We start from the raw sequence: 15,839 nt of genomic DNA, 5'->3' as shown, positions 1-15,839 counted from the left end.
TCTACCTCCTTTTTAAAACAGTGGCGTCACATGTGCTGTTTTCCAATCTGTGGGAACCACCCGAGTCCAGCGAATTTTGGTCAATTATCACAAGTGCGTTTGCTTTTTCCCTGACCATTCTCTGGCCCCGCTGGAGAATTCTGGCCTTCTCCATTTTTTAGGAAAACTGTCCGAGTCCAGCAAGAGACTTAGATAGGTTAAACGAATGGACGGAAATTTGGCAGAAGAGTAATAATACAGGAAAATCTGAACTTGTCCACTTTGACAGGAAGAATAGAATAATATATTATCAATATACGCACATATATACACACACACAAATTATACTTTTCACTATATACTGACACTTGTGACAATAATAAATCACATGGAGAGGGATTACAGAATTGAGAGATTTGAATTTGATTTATTGTCACATGTATTAGCGTACAATGAAAAGTACTGTTTCTTGCACACTATACAGACAAAGCATACCGTACATAGATAAGGAAAGGAGAGAGTGCAGAAAGTAGAATGCAGGTACAGAGGGATCTGGGAGGTCTGGTACACGAATCACAAAATGTTTGTATTCAGGTACAGCAAGTGCTTCGGAAGGCAAATGGAATGTTATTTATTGCAAGGGGAATGGAATATAAAGTAGGAATGTTTTATTACTGTTGTACGGGGTGTTGGTGTGAGCGCCTCTGAAGTACTGTGTACAGGTTTGGTCTCCTTATTTAAGAAAAGGATATAAATATATTAGAAGCTGTTCTGAGGAAGTTAATTTAATTGACAATTGTGATTAAGAAGGGGTTATGGGAAAGGTTGGACAGGTTGGGTCTTTACTCATTGGAGTTCAGAAGGATGGGAGATCATTTTATTGAAACATATGTTTCCATGGGAACTTGATAGGTTGGATGCTGAAAACCTATTTGCCCTTGTGGGAGATGCAGTATTAAGATCCAGTTTGGGTTAAAGGTTAATATATGATGGGGGAAACAGTTCTGTCCCCATTAAGATGGGAGTCATGTGATGGTAGAGTGTGGATAGACAGTACTACAGCAGAGCACAGATAGAACCTAGTTAGGGTTATCACTTGGAGATGTATATAACCATCCATCAACAATAAATAGTTTATGTTCAACCACACAAAACTCCAGACATCTCAGGTGAGACACAAACCAAAACCGGTTTCCTCCCACATCCCAAAAAACGTGCTCTTAAGCTGATTGGTGTAACAAATTGTCCCTAAATTAGTCTCCCCTCAATCTTCCCCAATAGGGGTAGGTTAGGGTCATGGGTAGAGGAGGGCACTCAATGTTAAAATGGCGGCGCGGGCTCGTTGGGCCGAAGGGCCTGTTTCCCGGGCTGTGTTGTTCTTTGTTCAACCACACAAGGTGGTGGCAGCAAAGGAATAAATCAATAATCTCAAAATAGCTGAAGGAAGATCACAGGTCGTGAATCTGTGCCTGCACCAAGTCACAGCCGGAGATCACACCTAAAATCCTCCAGTGTCAGATTTGATGGAATGCAGAGTTATAGGACCAAACCAGATCATTAAAGGCTGAGTAAAATTTTAAACGGGGAAGAAAGAGCTGCAGAGTAGAGAATCCGCTGTGTAAGTGAAAAGCCAGGCCTGTTCAAATGCGGAGTCGTAGGGACCTAACCAACAAATGGGGGAACAAGATGCTCTTATCATTGGCCAAAATCAGCAACAGCAAACCAACTGTTTAAAGAGTGTGGCTGGGAGATGGCTGCAGCCTTGTTCCGAGCTGATTCCAAAAACCACGTGGCTTTCTCAAAAGGGAAAAAAAGGTTCAAAAACCTCAACCAAAGCCGAGAATTGATCGTACAACTAAAAATCCTCCTCGACTGGGGCAGGGAAGGCCCCAACTCGCTAACAATTCGCTACAATACATGAACTTCCAAAGAGGTGGTGACCACTATCACTGCAGGAACACACGTGTTGGAAGGTTCCTTGAACAATGTTTAAAGCTGAACTCGCCTGAACTTCAAATCAAACATCAACATCACCAGACTAACTTTGACTGATGCAAGGTCCAAACCAAACACAAATCTGGGTATCTCGGAGAGTATCAGAGGAAGTGGACATTAATACATTCTTGCAGCACAGACTCTCAAAAATTATTACAGTGTAGGAGGAGGCCATTCGGCCCATCGTGTCTGCACTGCCTCTCCAAACGAGTATTATAACTTTATGCTATTCCCCTGCACTATACCTACTTGGTGAAATGGCTGACAATGTAAGACAAAGATATAGATTAATCCTCGACCATATCAAGTGAGCTATTAAAAGCCTAGACCAGAATTTTAAACTTGAAGAGTGCAAACCTTAAGCAAGTTATAGAATAGCTCGAATAAAGCACCAAGAGGGCAGGGAGACCCAAAAGCAATTGAAAAAATACCCAAATGTAACACGAGACAGTCATAGACCATGTCAGCACAATGAAATGTGTGAACTCAGAAAAAACAGGCTGCGAAACAGGTAAAAATAGAGCTTTGTGAAAATGCTGACATCCCCAAACTGCAGCAGCAGGTGGCAGTGTGAAGCAAGAAGATGGGAAGAACTCTCACGGCACCAGGTTAAAGTCCAACAGGTTTACTTGGTAGCAAAACACCACTAGCTTTCGGAGCGCTGCTCCTTCCTCAGGTGAGTGGGGAGTTCGGATCACAAACAGGGCAGATAAAGCACAGACAGTTTACAGATTACTGATTAGAATGCGAATCTTCACAACTAACCTGCTGTTCAAGTCTTAAAGTGGCTGATAATGTGAGTGGAAGGAGCACTGATCACAGTTTAAAGAGATGTGTATTGTCTCCAGACAGTACAGTAAGTGAGGTTTTGCAAACCCAGGCAAGTCACGGGGGTTACAGATAGTGCGACATGAACCCAAGATCCCTGTTGAGGCCGTCCTCATGTGTGCGGAACTTGGCTATCAGTCTCTTCTCAGCGACTCTGCGCTGTCGTGTGTTGTGAAGGCCGCCTTGGAGAATGCTTACCCGAAGGTCAGAGGCTGAATGCCCGTGACCACTGAAGTGTTCGCCAACAGGAAGGGAACAGTCTTGCCTGGTGACTGTCGAGCGATGTTCATTCATCCGTTGTCGTAGCGTCTGCATGGTCTCCCCAGTGTACCATGCTTCGGGACATCCTTTCTTGCAACGTATCAGGTAGACAACGTTGGCCGAGTTGCAAGAGTATTTACCATGTACCTGGTGGATGGTATTCTCACGTGTGATGATGGTATCCGTGTCGATGATCCGGCATGTCCTGCAGAGGTTGCTGTGACAGGGTTGTGTGGTATTGTGGTCACTGTTCTCCTGAAGACTGGGTAGTTTGCTGCGAACAATGGTCTGTATGAGGTTGAGTGGTTGTTTGAAGGTAACTAGGAGTCATCTGGGAATGGCCTTGGTGAGATGTTGGTTTTCATTGATGATACATTGAAGACTCCGGAGAAGAAGTCGTTCTCCGCTCCGGGGAAGTACTGGACGACGAAGGGTACTCTGTCCACCGTGTCCCGTGTTTGTCTTCTGAGGAGATCGGTGTGGTTTTTTGCTGTGGCGCATCGGAACTGTCGATCGATGAGTCGAGCACCATATCCTGTTCTTATGAGGGCATCTTTCAGCGTCTGGAGGTGTCTGTCACGATCTTCCTCATCTGAGCAAATCCTGTGTATACGGAGGGCTTGTCCATGGTGAGTCTGATGGTGGGGTGGAACTTGTTGATGTCATCATATAGTTGTTTCAGTGATTGTTCACCATGAGTCCAAAGGAAGAAAATGTCATCGATGTATCTAGTGTATAGCATCGGTTGAAGGTCCTGTGCGGTGCATGAAGATGTTGGCATATTGAGGTGTGAATTTGTACCCGTGGCTGTTCCGTGTGTCTGGACGAAGAACTGGTTATTGAAGGTGAAGACATTGTGGTCCAGGATGAAGTGGGTGAGTTGTAAAATTGCATCTGGAAACTGGCAGTGGTTGGTGTTGAGAACTGAGGCAGTTGCAGCAATGCCATCATCGTGGGGGATGTTGGTGTAGAGCGCCGAGACATCCATTGTGACGAGGAGTGTCCCTGGTTCAACTGCTCCATGTGTGCTGAGTTTCTGTAGGAAGTCCGTAATGTCACAAGAGAACCTGGGGGTTCTTTGTACAATGGGTTTCAGGATGCCCTCGATATTACCCAAGCACAACTCAGCACCATCCGCACTCTCAAGACCAACTGCAACATTGTCTTCAAACCAGCAGACAAAAGAGGGATTGCTGTCATACTGTCAGTTACCCGTAGATCCGAACAAAGAACACATCCATCAACTCAACAGATTGATCAAGACCTTTAATGCAAACCTTCAGAGCAGCCTCCATCCTCTCATCCCACGTACTCCCAGTGTTGGAGATCTCTACTGCCTCCCAAAGATACTCAAGGCCAACATGCCCAGCCATCCCATGGTATTGGGCAATGGGACCCTGTGTGAGAACCTCGCCAACTATGTCGAGGGCATCCTGAAACCCATCGTACAAAGAACCCCCAGCTTCTGTTGCGAACTACAGACTTCCTACAGAAACTCAGCACACATGGAGCAGTTGAACCAGGAGCCCTCCTTGTCACAACGGATGTCTCAGCGCTCTACACCAGCAACCACCCCCCCCCCCACCCCAAACATTGCTTCAACTGCCTCAGTACTCAACACTGACAACTGCCAATCTCCAGATGTATTTTACAACTCATCCACTTCATCCTGGACAACAACATCTTCACCTTCAACAACCAGTTCTTCATCCAGACACACGGAACAGCCATGGGGACAAATTTGCACCTCAACATGCCAACATCTTCATGCACAGGTTCGAACAAGACTTCTTCACCGCACAGGACCTTCAACCGATGCTGTACACTAGATACATCGATGACATTTTCTTCCTTTGGACTCATGGTGAACAATCACTGAAACAACTATATGATGACATCAACAAGTTCCACCCCACCATCAGACTCACCATGGACTATTCCCCAGAATCAGTTGCATTCTTGGACACACGCATCTCCATTAAGGACGGTCACCTCAGCACCTCACTGTACCGCAAGCCCACAGACAATCTCACAATGCTCCACTTCTCCAGCTTCCACCCTAAACATGTTAAAGAAGCCATCCCCTATGGACAAGCCCTCCGTAGACACAGGATCTGCTCAGATGAGGAGGATCGTGACAGACACCTCCAGACGCTGAAAGATGCCCTCATAAGAACAGGATATGGCGCTCGACTCATCGATCGACAGTTCCGATGCGCCACAGCGAAAAACCGCACCGATCTCCTCAGAAGACAAACACGGGACACGGTGGACAGAGTTCCCTTCATCGTCCAGTACTTCCCTGCAGTGGAGAAGCTACGACATCTTCTCCAGAGTCTTCAACATGTCATCAAGGAAGACAAACATCTCACCAGGGCTATCCCCACACCCCCACTTCTTGCCTTCAGACAACCGCACAACCTCAAACAGACCATTGTTCACAGCAAACTACCCAGCCTTCAGGAGAACAGTGACCACAACACCACACAACCCTGCCACAGCAACCTCTGCAAGACATGCCGGATCATCGACATGGATACCATCATCACACGTGAGAATACCATCCACCAGGTGCACGGTAAATACTCTTGCAACTCGGCCAATGTTGTCTACCTGATACACTGCAGGAAAGGATGTCCCGAAGCATGGTACATTGGGGAGACCATGCAGACGCTACGACAATGGATGAATGAACACCTCTCGACAATCACCAGGCAAGACTGTTCCCTTCCTGTTGGGGAACACTTCAGAGGTCAGACGCTGAATGCCCGTGACCTTCGGGTAAGCATTCTCCAAGGCGGCCTTCACGACACACGACAGCGCAGAGTCGCTGAGCAGAGACTGATAGCCAAGTTCCACACACGAGGACGGCCTCAACCGGGATCTTGAGTTCACGTCACACTATCTGTAACCCCCATGACTTGCAAAATCTCACTAACCGTCCTGGCTTGAGACCATTTACACCTCCTTAACCTGTGCTTAACCCTCTCTCCACCCACATTGTCTGTACCTGTAAAGACTCGCATTCCAACCATTACCTTGTGAATTGAGTTTGGGTCTACGTATGCCCTGTTTTTGAACACACCTGAAGAAGGAGCAATGTTCTGAAAGCTTGTGCCAATAAATAAACCTGTTAGACTTTAACCTGGTGTTCTGAGACTTCTCACTGTATAGGCGAGGTCCCAGAGGGTTGGAGAACAGCCGATGTTGTTCCTTTATAAAGAAGGGGAGTAAGAATAATCCAGGTAATTACAGGCCGGTGAGCTTTCCATCAGCAGTAGGGAAATTATTGGAGAGGATTCTTTGAGGATTTAGTCTCACTAGGAAATAAGTGGACGTATTAGTGAGAGGCAACATGGTTTTGTTAAGGGGAGGTTGTGTCTCACTAGGTTAATCACATTTTTTGAGGAAGTGACGAAGATGATTGATGAGGTTGGGCAATGGATATTGTCTACATGGACTTCAGTAAAGCCTTGAACTAGATCCCTCCTGGCAGACTGGTGCAGAAGGTGAAGTCGCATAGGATCAGAGGTCAGTTGGCAAGATAGATACAGAACTTGTTTGGTCATAGAAGACAGAGGGCAGCAATGGAAGACTGCATTTCTGAATGGAGGGCTGTGACTAGTGGCATTCTTCAGGGATCGGTGCTGGGACCTTTGCTGTTTGTAATATATATAAATATATTAAATGATTTACAGGAAAACGTAACTGGTTTGATTGGTAAGTTTGCGGATGACACAAAGGTTGGTGGATTTGCGGATAGTGATGAGGACCGTCGGAGGATACAGCAGGCTATAGATGGGCTTGAGACTTGGGCACAGGGATGGCAGATGGAGTTTAATCCGGACAAATATGAGTAGTGTGTTTTGGAAGGCCTAATATAGACGGGAAATGTACAGTAAATGGCAGAACCCTTAAGTATTGATAGGCAGAGGGATCTGGGTGTACAGGTATGTGGGCCACTGGAAGTGTCAACACAGGTGGAGAAAGGAGTCAAGAAGGCATACGGCATGCTTGCCTTCATCAACCGGGGCACTGAATTTAAAAACTGGCAAGTCATGTTGCAGCTTTATAGAACCTTAGTGAGGCCGCACTTGGAATATAGTGTTCAATTCTGGGCGCCACACTACCAGAAGGATGTGGAGGCTTTGGAGAGGGTTCAGAAAAGATTTGCCAGGATGTTGCCTGGTATGGAGGGCATTAGCTATGAGGAGAGGTTGGAGAAACTTGGTTTGTTCCCACTGGAGCAACGGAGGTTGAGGGGTGACCTGATAGAAGTCTACAAGATTATGAGGGGCATGGACAGAGTGGATAGTCAGAAGCTTTTTCCCAGGGTGGAAGAGTCAAATACCAGGGGGGCACAGGTTTAAGGTGCGAGGGGCAAGGTTTAAAGGAGATGTAGGAGGCAGATTTTTTTTTTTACAGAGGGTGATGGGTGCCTGGAACTCGTTGCCGGGGGAGACACTGAAAGCAGGTACGATAGTGACTTTTAAGGGGTGTCTGGATAAAAACATGAATAGGATAGGAATAGAGGGATATGGTCCTTGGAAGAGCCGGGGCGGGGGTGGTTTCAGTTCAGAAGGGCAGTATAGTCGGTGCAGGCTTGGAGGGCCGAAGGGCCTGATCCTGTTCTGTAATTTTCTTTGTTCTTTGAAATTGGAAATATTCTTGAAAGGGAAATGCTGACACAGCAGCGGAGAAAGAGCTGGGGGCTGGGGGCTAATTGTGGATGGTTCTTTCGATGGACCGAATAGCCTCTTTCTGCGCCATGTGTCTGATTCTTGATTCGGCAACTGCTTATTAATTATCACCGTGGATGTATCACAGTTTGACTCTTTTTTTTTTCCCTCAGCACTAACAAAACGGATTCTGAAGAACAGCAGTCCCACCACAGGAGTGTTAAAAACCTGAGGTTCCCCCTCATGAGAGATAAAACACTCAATGGACGAACATCCACTTCACCTGCAGAAAACAGAGACAAAATGTTACTGGCGTGAAAACTTTCAAAAACATCAAGAATTATGAGGCTACACAAAGTGAATACAAGCAGATTTGGTAGAATAGAGATAGGTTTCTTTGGTTTTGATATAATTCTCCATCCTCACACAGGCTGGGAGATCCCATTCAAAACCAGAGGCTCTCAAAACCATTTTTCTCCAGCAGAATTTATCGATTGATACAGTGGCTATGAAACAATGAAGGAAAGTGCTGAAATATTTGCCAGCGAATTGTGACGATATTTAATTCCCTTGTTTGTAGAGGCTGTTAGGAAGTAACAATCCATTATTAGTACAAATACACACCTGAGAAATACTTTACAAGTAATTTATAACTCAGCAAAGCCCCATCTCCACGGGAAACGTTTCCCACTGCGGAAATCGAAAGCGAAGTGGGGGGCCTGGACCATTATCGGTGAAGCAAAGCACAGTTAAAATATCAAAACAGCGTTGTGATTTTTTTTATCTGACATTTGAGAGAGATTTCGGTATTCTCCGTTGAAATGAACAGCGTGAGGCAACCAAAATAAAGCATTCGGAATGAAATAATTTCTGATGATAAAATGTGCTAATGAAATGTCTTCAGTTGCTGTAGTGAATGGATTATGCCAATGACATCACTTCTAATTAATGAATAATAATCAGTCCAGTGAGAGGAATGGATCTGGAGTCTGGGCCTTAGCCTCTTCCACGACCAGACCCTTGTGACTGACAGGATTGGCCAAAGCTGCACCCATCCCCTCCATCCCTTTATTGCACCCCTTTATCGTAGAGTGCACGAGATGTAGACAAAAGTGGTAGGAGGATTGGAATGAGGCACTCACTGAGTGTTAATACGGGCGGTGTGGGCTTGTGGGGGCCAAGTGCTGTGTTGTTCTTACCCCACACTGTGACTGGCCAGCCACCCCTCCACCCTCCACCCCTCCACCCCTCCCCACCCTGCCTCCCACACAACAGGAGGAAATCAGTCTGGTGACGGAAGCCAGCTGAAAATATAGAAAGCAAACCCCACACCCACATGTTCCCTTCCCACCCCATCGTTGTTTCCTGGGCGTTAGCATCATACTATCTTCATACTGCCATGCTGAGAAGGCATGAAGGAACAACATCTTTATAGTATCTTTCTCTTCTTTATTTTGTTTAAATTCTGTTTTTAGAAACGGACAAAGGCAGAGCTATCGTCACCAGATCTCTGGAGAACTTGTGGAGTAACATTTAAAGATTCAACTTCATAAGCCAAGGCTTGAGAAATACAATGTGACCCATTTCAACAAGGCAAACAAAGTAAATTAGTCATTAAAATTATCATTGTCACGGACAGAACAGGGAAAGGGGGGTCAGTAATAACACAATCCACCTCGCTACCGTGTCTGTTACAAAAATCAAGAACAAAATATATTAGGTTGGATAATTGGAACAACGTACCTTTTGGAGGTACTGGGATGTAGAAAACAACTTCACTCCCAGAGTCATTGCTACTGTTTTGAGAAACCCGTCTTTCTTTCAGTTTCTGCTCCTTCCATTCATCGGGGGAGAGTTCTTCAAAAAAATTCTTAGCAATAATACCCTGATTCAGTTCTTGCTGCAGTTTCACAATGTCACTACAACGTGAAAAAAAAAACATGCTCGTGATCACCATAATTACCCGGGACGGAATGTTACCGTTCTGCCCACCGTGGGAACCGCAGCTGGAGGAACAGGACCGCGCAAAGGTCCATCGAGCTCAGGGCAGGTCTTATGGTCTTGGGGTGAACACGGCCAGGAAGTCCCACCTCTTGCCTGAATCAGAAGCCCATGTCTGAGATTTGAACACAATCTAATGTTGGAGGTGGCACCTTCTGGATAAGAATCATAGAAACCCTACAGTGCAGAAAGAGGCCCTTCGGCCCGTCGAGTCTGTACCGAACACAATCCCACCCAGGCCCTACCCCCCATATCCCTACATATTATACCCACTAATCCCTCTAACCTACACATCCCTGGACACTGAGGGGCAATTTCTTAGCATGGCCAATCAACCTAACCCGCACATCTTTGGACTGTGGGAGGAAACTGGAGCACCCGGAGGAAACCCACGCAGACACGAGGAGAATGTGCAAACTCCACACAGACAGTGACCCGAGCCGGGAATCGAACCCAGGACCCTGGAGCTGTGAAGCAGCAGTGCTAACCCACTGTGCTACCGTGCTGCCATAAGATAACTTACATTTCTATACCACACTTTACTTGGTAAGCATCAGGGAGCCCCTCAGCTAAAAACACTCAGTGCCTTATCAACAGACAGCATAGAGGAGGAGGTTGGACCCACTCCAGCCTTGCTGCCAACCCACCCCCAATCCTCCCCCTACAACCCCCACCCCAAAATTCCCCTCCCACCATCACCCACCTGGGTATCCCCCACCATAGTCCTCCAGTAGGTGTAGAACCAGTGGCAGGGACTGCTTTCCGATGCTGCCATCGAGTACGGAAGAGCTTCTCATTGGTCGGCAGTGCTTGGTGGGACAGACTTCCATCGTTGAGGTCCTGGATTCCAGGGGAAGGTCTACCTTTGGCCTTTTAAGCACCTGAATGTGGCGACAGGTCTCTGCAAAAAGTGATGGTGCAGGAGGCCTCTCCGGCTTGTGGATGAACTCCCCATCACCTCCACAAGATTCTGCCCAATGAAACGCAGAGACTGTGCAGCACAAATGGAAATCATTTGGTCCATCATCCCTGTGCCAGCCTGGAAACAGCGATCCACTTTAATCAACCTTTCCTGGCTTTTGCTGTACGGGTAGCAGTAATTCAAGTGTCGATCCAAGCTTTTTATCATTATGATGAGATAACGGACGATAGTGAATGGCGGAATATTGTGGAATACCTGAAGGCAGGTGGGATAAGGAGAGAAATAGGGAAGTGGAGAAGTGTTGGGTTCAGATCCACAACGGTGGTCTACATGTGAATGGACATAAGGAAACGAAGCCACGTGAGTGGCGTGGATATGTATTAGATCGAGAGAGTGAAATACAAGGGTGAAAACAGATGGGAAAAATGAGATTGAAATAGTTGGTGTAGTTTTCTACTTTTTGAGGTTGGAACTTTGAATGTCAAGTGTGGAAGGGAATTTTAGATCAGCTACTTAGATTCACAGATTTATCTTAAAGTAACAGAGTAGCTAGAAGTGTTTAAATGATTCTAATGGGTTAATGTTAATGGTTGGCTCATGTAAATGCAATAACAGTATTAAACTGAAATGAACATGGTTTTAAAGTGTATATTGAAATATTAAATATATTTTTAATACAAATGTACAGTTCGTCTCAGTCAAAAATGCTACAAAAGTATAATGGTAAGGTGAGTAGTTCAGAGCTGGGAGTCCATTAGTCAGCAGAATGAGCATTAGAAGTTTCAAGTCCCGGGACAAATATTAAAACATATTGTCCAGGTATAAGAAAGTGTCTTTCTAAAGGCTCAGAGAGACACATGTCTCTCTCTCTCTGTCTTGGCAATGTGCCTGTGTGAAAGGTTTAGTTATAGAAGTGTCCCTAACTACATAGCAGCCAGGAAGTGGGCTAATCCAAGTGGAAAGATGTCCAGAACTAAATGGACAAATGAAATATCGTTATATCGATATTGGAAATTCCTGTATCGGACTGACATGTTAACACTGAATGAAACTGGATCCAAGCTAAATGAGGAGATTTTTCCTAGGTATCGAAGAGTATAATTGTTCTGTAGTTTGGCTGAGTGCCTCAGATCTTTGGAATGGTTTCATAAAGCTGAATCTGGGCTTTCTGACCCGCTGATGACCTCCTCTGAAAGACGTGCTGGTTCGGTGCATTGACCCGAACAGATGCCAGAGCGTGGTGACTAGGGGAATTTCACAGTAACTTCACTGTAGTGTTAATGTAAACCTTACTTGTGACTAATAAACTTTAAACTTTTACAGCCAGTTAATATTTTGTCTGTCTTGTAAGTTTTTTTGTGTTTAAAATAAGCTTTGGTTATGTCTTTTGAACAGAGACTTTGCCTTTTGTGAATTTTTCAAATAGAATCTAAATTTTTAGAAATTGGCCACCATTTTTGAAAGAAATTCCCCCTAACATCATGAAAATAAATTTATCACATTGCTGTTTGTGGGGACCTTGCTGTGTCCAAATTGGCCTGCCTCGTTTCCCACATCACAATAAGTGACTTCACTTCAAAATTATTCAATTGACTATAAAGCACTGGGACTTTCTGAAGTCACTAATGACACCTTGGAAATAAATATCTTTCCTTTACTAAGATGTGCGGGTTAGGTTAATTGGCCACGCTAAAAAAAAATTGCCCCTTAGTGTCCAGGGATGTGTAGGTTAGAGGGATTAGTGGGTATAGTATGTAGGGATATGGGGGTAGGGCCTGCGTGGGATTGTGTTCGGTGCAGACTCGATGGGCTGAAGGGCCTCTTCCTGCACTGTAGGGTTCTAAGTTCTAATAACACCAAAAATGGCTGTGAAGGTCATGAAGGAACAGGGAGATGGTATGTATCTCTGACATACAACACTGAACAAGGTAATGGCCACAGCAAAGGAGCTCTGTGACTAAGCAGCAGAGAGAGGTGACTTCACGTGGTCTGCCAACGGAATGGGTACAGAGCAGGTGGTGGCCATTCAGCCTACTGGGTGCATGCTGGCCCTCGGCAAAAACAACTCAGCTAGCCCCAGTGCCCCATTCTTTCTTGCAACTGGGGGAAGCTATTTTTTAATCTTCAGATGATTTCTCAATTATCTTTTGAAAATCCGTACTTGAATCATCTCCACCACCCTCTCAGACCATTTCTACTTCTGTAACCTTTTCCAACACCCCTGCCTCAATCCACTGCTGCTGAATTCCTCATCCATACCTCTGTTAACTTTAAACCTGACCCCTGCAATGCACTGGTGGCTGGTCCCCCACGTTCTAGTGTTTGTATATTTGGGGTTATCCAAAACTCCATTGCTTGTGCCCTTACCAAGTTTCCATTTGAAAAATGAGTCTTCTTCAGGTAGCCAGGATACCACGAGTGTCACTGTCTATGTGGAGTTTGCACATTCTCCTCGTGTCTGCGTGGGTTTCCTCCGGGTGCTCCGGTTTCCTCCCACAGTCCAAAGATGTGCGGGTTAGGTTGATTGGCCGTGCTAATTACCCCCTTAGTGTCCAGGTTAGAGGGATTAGTGGGTATGATATGGGGGTAGGGCCTGGGTGGGATTGTGTTCGGTGCAGACTCGATGGGCCGAAGGGCCTCTTTCTGCACTGTAGGGTTCTAGGATTCTAACTCTTTACAATCCACATCAATGATTTGGATGAAAGATGAATAAATGGTTGCTAAATTTCCTGATGACACAAAGACAGGCAGCAAAGTAAGTTGTCAAGAGGACATAAGGAGAAGGAGTCTACGAAGGGATATAGATAGGTTAGGTGAGCAGGCAAAGAATTAGCAAATGGAGGACAATGTGGGAAAATAGTCCATTTTACAGGAATAACAGAAAAACAGTAAATTAATCGAATGGAGAGAGATTGCAGAACATTACCACGTGTGTCACTGGTGTCCTGATATATTAATCACAAAAAGTGAGTGTGCAGGTGCAGTAAGTGATTAGGAATGTTAATGTTTTTGGAAGAGGGAAGAAAATATAAAAGTAGGAGTTTGATTTATTGTCACATGTATTGGTATACAGTGAAAAGTATTGCTTCTTGCATGCTCTACAGACAAAACATACTGTTTACAGAGTACATAGGGGAGAAGGAGAAGGTGCAGACTGTAATATTACAGTCATAGCTCGGGTGTAGAGAAAGATCAGCTTAATATAAGGTAGGTCCATTCAAAAGTCTGTTGGCAGCAGAGAAGAAGCTGTTCTGGAGTTGGTCGGCACATGGCCTCAGACTTTTGTATCTTTATCCCAATAGAAGAAGGTGGAAGAGAGAATTATGATGGTTGCTTTGCCAAGACAGTGTGAAGTGTAGACATAGTTAATGGGAGGCTGGTTTGAGTGATGGACTGGGCTTCATTCACAATCCTTTGTAGTTTCTTGCAGTCTTGGATAGAGCAGGAGTTATACCAAGCTGTGATACATCCAGAACGAATGCTTTCTATCTTACACCTGTACAAGTTGGTGAGAGTCATAGCGAACATGCCAAGTTTCCTTAGCCTCCTGAAACATTAGATTCTGATGGGTCTTGGGAGGGTAAATGCTGCGAGGATGTGCTTCCTTGTAGAAGTCTAGAAATAGTTAAGAATAAGGCATTGCCAATTAAGACTGAGATGAGGAGAGTTTTTTCTCCGAGAGTCAGTAGTCTGTGGAACTCTCTTCCACAGAGAGCAAGGGAGGCTGGGACATTGAATATATTGAAGGCTGAGTTAGATAAACAGGATAGCAGAGTTGAGGCCACAAACAGATTATTTATAATCTTATTGAATCGCAGAGCAGACTCGAGGGGCTTCTCAGAACAAAGAACAGTACAGCACGGGAAACAGGACCTCCAAGCCTGTGCCGCGCATTGGTCCAACTACACCATCCGTTTGTATCCCTCCATTCCCAGTCTGCTCATGTGACTATCCGGGTAATTTTTAAACGATCCCAGTGTGTCCGCCTCCACCACCCTACTGGGCAGCGCACTCCAGGCCCCCACCACCCTCTGTGTAAAATACATCCCTCTGATATCAGAGTTATACCTCGCTCCCCCCGCCTTACCTTAAGCCTGTGACCCCTCGTGATCGTCACCTCTGACCCGATAGTTACTCATCTCTTACTTCTTGCTCCTGTTCTTGTTTTTGAACTATCACCCCGCTGCTTGCTGGCTGACACTGGCTGCTAGTTAAACAACACCTCTACTTCCTCATTTTCAAATCTCTCTATGGTGTCTCCCCCTCCCTTACAGAGACAGGAGTTGTAGCACCAAGCCGCACTACTGAAGTGAATGTGTTATTACAGCTAAACACTGACAGTGCTCAGGGGTAGTTTTACATGTGAAAGGTACACGGCACAGTTTACATCAGGCTCCAAAACAAACGCTGCACACCTCTTGAGTCTTTCCGCTTCCTCAGCGAGATTGTTTATCGAAGCTATTGTGCGAAATCTCTCTTTTGTACTTTCTTCTGCTCTGAAAGAATAAAGCAAAATGTTAACATCAGTTATAAAATGTCTTGTAGAATTAGACAGAGGAGAAAGAGGATACCATTCTCCTCACTATCCAAGTGGGGGAGTTGTGCAGTTACTGACACCCCTCTTCTCCCAGACTTTCATCGATAAAAGGAAACAAACTCAGGTCCAGAAGGAACATGTTGTTAGATCCTGAACTCGGCTGATAGATGGAAAGGCAGGCGACCGGAGGAGTTATGTATCCGATTGTGGATCGGAGTTAGGGGATTGCAGAATGGTCAATGCAGTATCCATTTATGAAAGGACAGAGCAAATTCAGGGAATCACAGACCAGTTGGCTTTGATATCCGTAATAAAGGAAAAGTTTAACACAGCAACTACCATTTTTGCAGAGGGGGGAACGAGATGGGGTTGGTTCCAAATTGCACACATCCAAAATTCCCAGATAAAACAGCAGCTGCTTCCTGATTTTCATCAGCTGGAAGTGGGAAATACAACACAATGTAGATTAGACCTGGAAGGAGCAGGTTTAAACTTTGCAGTTATTTGGATAGGTAGAGTACCCTTTTGGAGGTAGGGTACCTGCTTGGATATGATTCTGGGGTACCCTTTGGGATTGTTAAAGGTACACATAACTGTCAAAAGCAACTGAAATGCTGGCAACAGATTCAAAGCTCTT

This window comes from Carcharhinus amblyrhynchos, chromosome 19 (assembly GCF_965287045.1).
Source record: "Carcharhinus amblyrhynchos chromosome 19, sCarAmb.v2.hapA, whole genome shotgun sequence".
Lineage (NCBI taxonomy): Eukaryota > Metazoa > Chordata > Chondrichthyes > Carcharhiniformes > Carcharhinidae > Carcharhinus > Carcharhinus amblyrhynchos.
The sequence above is the reverse complement of the archived record's forward strand: the minus strand, read 5'-3'. Positions refer to the sequence as shown.